Genomic DNA, 5648 nt, shown 5'->3' with positions numbered 1-5648 from the left:
ACTCCTTTGGGGCCGGGCATCTTCAATTTGAGGTACACGTAACATGGTCGAGCCATGAACCGTGCATAAGCTGGTCTCCCCAAAATGGCATGATATGCACTCTGAAAATCCACGACCTCGAACGTCAACTTCTCTTTGCGAAAATGTTTCGAATCCCCAAACACCACGTCCAGAGCTATTTGGCCGAGTGACTCGGCCTTCTTTCCTGGTATAACTCCATGGAAGCTCATGTTACTGGTGCTCAGTCGGGACATCGGAATGCCCATTCCTTTTAGTGTGTCTGCATACAGCAAATTCAGCCCACTACCACCGTCCATAAGCACTTTTGTCAGTCGAGTGCCTTCAACAACTGGATCAACCACCAAAGCTTGCCTCCCAGGGGTGGCAATATGAGTCGGGTGATCAGATTGGTCGAAGGTGATGGGTGTTTGGGACCATTTCAGATAATTTGCTTTTGCTGGGGCAACCATGTTCACCTCACGGTTAATAACTTTCAATCGACTCTTGCTCACCACATCTGCAAAGATCATCAGAGTAGAGTTGATATGCGGATATCCTTCCTCACTGTCCTCCTTGTCTTCGGCCTTGTCCGACTCCTTCTCCATGTTATTAGACTGTTTTCCCTGAAACTGCTGGATCAGGAGTCGACATTGGCGAGTGGTGTGCTTCGGGTAGATGATATTCCCCTCTTCGTCTTTCTTCGTGTGGATGTGACACGGCATATCCATCACGTCGTTCCCTTCTTTATCCTTTACCTTCTTAGGGTTCCAGGATCCTTTTGGTTTCCCTTTAAACTTTCCCTGAGTCACGGCCAGAGCCTCTCCAGGAGTTGCCGGTTCAGCCTTCCGCTTCTGTTTCCGACTGGTGTTTCCCTTTTCTGACTGACTCGACTTGTGCTTGCCGCTTCGGAGTCGGTCTTCTTCTTCGCCGTTGGCGTACTTGGTAGCAATCTCCATCATCCGACTCAAGGTCATGTCACCGGTTCGACCAAACTTCAAACTCAATTCTCTGTTCTTGACACCATCTTTAAAGGCGCAGACTGCCTGATGATCAGACACATTCTCCACAGTATGGTGCAAAGTGATCCATCTCTGAATATACTCTCTGAGAGTCTCATTGGTCTTCTGCACGCAGACTTGCAACTCCGTCAGTCCAGCCGGTCGCTTGCAAGTTCCTTCAAACGTTCTGATGAACACTCGGGACAGATCTTCCCAAGTGTAAATGCTGCTAGGAGGTAATTGAGTCAACCATGCCTTGGCAGAACCTTCCAGCATGAGGGGAAAATGCTTCATGGCCACCTCGTCGTTCCCACCACCAATCTGAACCGCCACTCGGTAGTCCTCAAGCCAAATTTCAGGCTTAGACTCACCAGTGAACTTGCTGACTCCTGTTGCCAACCTGAAATTGGGAGGGATAACTGCGGCTCTGATAGCTCTGCTGAAACATTCAGGACCAAAAACATGCACTCGACTGCTTGTGGGTGCATCTCTGTCGAATCCACCTCGATGGGCTCTGTTCCGGTCGACCAAACCATGCACGATAATGGATCGCGCGTCGAAGCCTGGTTCTCTGGGGTCGACTGGAACTCTTCGCCCCGCACTGAACTGACATCTGTCATCTTGCTGCCGAGGAGCGTAAGACCCACCCCTCGGAGGGGAATTGGGCACTCGACGCCTATCATCTCGGTCGAGTCGGTCACCATATTGGTCTCGCCGATTCTCGCGCCCTTCACGCCGCGGAGGCGATCTGGGACTGTGAGCCGACTGAACCGTATTCGCAGCGACGGATCGACTGTGAATTCTGTTGCGCGACTGCGACACGGCCGAATTCTGATCTCCTGCTGCCCGGAGCAGATCCATGATCTGCATCAAGCCTCTGCCAGCTTCCGACTGAGAGGGCTGGATGGACTCTGCTATACGGGTCGTAGCTGCCAAATTCTGGATTGGGGTTCGATATACCTGAGTCGGCGGGAAGAGTTGACGTCGACTGGTGTCGGGAACTCGTTGCCGCGCACGCTCGTCGAGTGCTCGCTGAAGATTCTCCAGTCGAGTGCGTTCGGCCAAATTGGCCAAACGTGCCTCCTCCAAGGCGCGAGCCTCGGGGGTTTCTCCTGCGATGGGAGTACGCAGGACATCCACGTTCCTGCGGCGAAGTTCTTCTCTTTGCAGAGAGTCGAGTGGCTCGGGCTGGTACTCTTCGTGGTCTCGTGCGGGGTCGCCTCCGTCGCCTGCTCCACCATCACGGGCGAAGCCAGGGGGACTGCGGGGCCCGTCGACCATCATGATTTCCGCCGCTGGATCACTGCTATCGCACTCGGATGCGGTCTCTAGGGAGCCAGTCGACAGATCGAACAGGCCGTAGAGAGATTCGTCGGGCTCGATTGCCGCAACTTGGGTGGTGGCCGTCTGGCGAGCCACCGCGTGCCTCACCCACCGCTGAATCCTCGACCGGGAGCGCTTGCGCTGGCGGGAGACCGAGAGGGTGGTTGATGGGGATGTCGACCGATACGGGGTCGACGATTGCCGCAGCAGAACGCCGCGGACACATGCGCGAAAATGCGTTGCACCGCGGACGGGGAGCGCATCAACGTCGAGTGGAGCCTCCTGGAGCCAGGCGGAGTCGTCGGCGATGAAGGTGAGAGCGCCGAGACGGATCTCTCGACCCTCGACCAAAACTCCAGCAGCCACCATGATGAAAGTACTCGGAAGAATTGCAACTTCTCCACAAAATTGCTAAAAACACCGGCCCCACGGTGGGCGCCAACTGTCGTGGTTCTAAGTCTGACAGTAGAGTGGGGGGTAGGTATGGAGAGGCAAGATTCTAGCTATGGAGAAGTTGTAAACACAAGAGATGTACGAGTTCAGGCCCTTCTCGGAGGAAGTAAAAGCCCTACGTCTCGGAGCCCGGAGGCGGTCGAGTGGATTGTGTGTATATGAGTTACAGGGTGCCAAACCCTTCTGCCTGTGGAGGGGGGTGGCTTATATAGAGTGCGCCAGGACCCCAGCCAGCCCCCGTAATGAAGGGTTTAAGGGACATTAAGTCCAGGGCGTTACTGGTAACGTCTCACATAAAGTGTCTTAACTACCATAAAGTCTACTTAACTACAGGCCGTTGCAGTGCAGAGTGCCTTTTGACCTCCTGGAAGTCGAGTGAGTCTTCGTGGTCGAGTCCTTCAAGTCAGTCGAGTGAGTCCCTCGTTGGTCGACTGGAAGGTGACCTCTTCTAAGGGTGTCCTTGGGCAGGGTACTTAGATCAGGTCTGTGACCCTACCCTAGGTACATTACTCCATCACTCGCTTCGTAAAAAACTTGAAAAGCATAAGTTAAGCAATTTTATACATCTCAATGATTCATAGAACATAACAAACATATAACTAGTTCACAACAAAAGACAAAGTTGTGAGAAGGTTTACAAATCAGGAAAAATCAAGAAAGGATTCTCTGAGCAAAGGGCCTCCCTAGACAGGCTTAAATTTCCTAGAGTTCACCCTGGTTTTTCCTGGAGTTCACTCTGGAATGCTGAACTGAACCATGTAGTGTACTGACCAGCTGAAATTCTTGTGCATTACACTAAATTTAAGCACCTCTATTTGCAGAAATAAGCAGACCACAATGCCTCTTGTCCGCACACCTGTCCCAAAATCCTTCGTGCAGCCGTGCCAGCTAGTCCTTGGTCCATGGATGAACTGGAAGAAAGTGCATTCCGGACTATGATGCAGTTGTTTTCGCTTGTCCCTGCACTACAATCAGGAAGTAAAACATACAAATCAACTTCTTTTAGATTGCGTTGGTCATTCTACCTAGTTAGAACCAATATAGGAATACCTGGAACACTGGTGGTTAGAGGACGACAGCTAGGAATAGCCATCTCATTTTGTGCAGTTGTACTAAAACTGAGGTGTGTACTTTTGATTGCGCAGATAGAAACGATATGGAGATAGACATCCCTGTTTGCGCAAATACAAATAAGGTTATTTAAACAGTGACAGATATTTGCAGTGGCATATGATTAACAATAGCATCTATTGTGTTATAATTGGCACTAGACTGACCGTATGAAAGTGCCCTTAAGTAAGTAGCATCACATCACATCAAGACTGCTACTAAATTAACATACAGAACAATAGCATTAGTATTACTGTCATGAGAGTAGCACATGGTTAGTAAATGTGCAATCAAATTTGTGCAGTTCCACTGGGATGAAGCAATGTTAGCGGTGTAAGATTTAAGTGTAACTGCAACAACACAATTCATGGGAAATAAAGCAAGGCGGAAGCACTTCATAAAATGGTGGTGGCATTGCTTCAATTTGTCGACGGCACTAGACCATTACTTATAGTGACATTAGGTGGCATTGCTTAATGCTTCATGTGATTTTACATTAATGGTAGCGATATGGGTGTAGGGACAGTAGGGGCATAAAGTGGTGATGCAGATGTGGTTGCCGAGAGCGGCAAACACTCAGGCAGCATGTCTGCATTTGTCCCATTTTTTATCTCCTCGGCGACATTTTCCTATGTGAGCACAGGAAATCTAGACCTACTCATTCTCATTTGCGTTGTCCCCCAACACCCCTCACTTTCTTTCCTTTTCGACTAAGATACGGGTCCACTTCCCCCCACCCTTCGCCATCCACCATGCTTTCTTCGCCTTTTCAACCAATAGACCGGTTGGGTAGCCAGTATCTACCACTTTCCCCTATTTCCTCTTAGAACCAAGTCCTAGATTCATGCTACAGATTTCCCACTTTCTTCCCTGTTTGAACCAACTCTTAGATTCGACAGTATGAACTACCTTTACCTCTAATAATAGTAAAAGTCTAGGTGGCTTTCGACCAGCCAACGGAAGTAGAAAAAGATCCACACGCAGCCACGTGGGGAGCTGGGATAGTAGAGCAAGGCAAGTTTCAAAGGAATATATACCTGAGGGCCGTCGGCATGTGGCAAAGACGGTGTCGGGAGGCTGCATCTTCGCCACAATACCGTAGGGAGGAAGAAGGGGTCATAGGCCCTCCCGAGCCGGCGCTCTCTCGGAGAGAACGGCATGGCCGCTGATCGGGATGCGCGGGTAGCCGTTGATCTCCTTGCTCGCCACTGACGACAGCGTGAACGATGCACCTACACCCCTGCCCCGGTCGAGGTGGTCTGGCTGGATTTGTGACCAGCCATGAGCAAAGAGAGAGTGTGGCCACCTATGTCTTGCTTAGATCTAGAGAGCATGAGAGAGTGAAAGAGAGGAACCTAGTAAAGCAAGCGCTAAGGCTCCTGCTTATATAAATAGGGGAGTGATTTTGTTGTACCAACTTCAAAAAAATGTGCTCCTACGTGTACCCGTGAGTGAGTGTGAGAGAACTAGTGCGTACGTGCATCGCTTCTTTTCGTGAGAGTACAATATACTATGCCAAAAGAATGTTTGCCAGAAGAGTAATAGTATAAGTGTGTGATGTGTGAGTTAAAATAAAAGGTGTGCGACGTCTTTTGTTTTTCAGGAGTTCTGAGGGTAGGGTGTGAAGAGCACATATGTGTGTGACGTCTACCTGCAGATAGACGGTGGGTGCGAGAGGACTTGCGAGAGTCATGACTCGTGAGGGTGCGTGTGTGCGTGAGAGAGGGGGGCACGTATCAATGCAATGCATGTGCCTGTAAATCA

The sequence above is a fragment of the Triticum dicoccoides genome, chromosome 7A (genome assembly GCF_002162155.2).
Source record: "Triticum dicoccoides isolate Atlit2015 ecotype Zavitan chromosome 7A, WEW_v2.0, whole genome shotgun sequence".
Classification (NCBI taxonomy): Eukaryota; Viridiplantae; Streptophyta; class Magnoliopsida; order Poales; family Poaceae; genus Triticum; species Triticum dicoccoides.
This window is presented reverse-complemented; position numbering follows the sequence as displayed.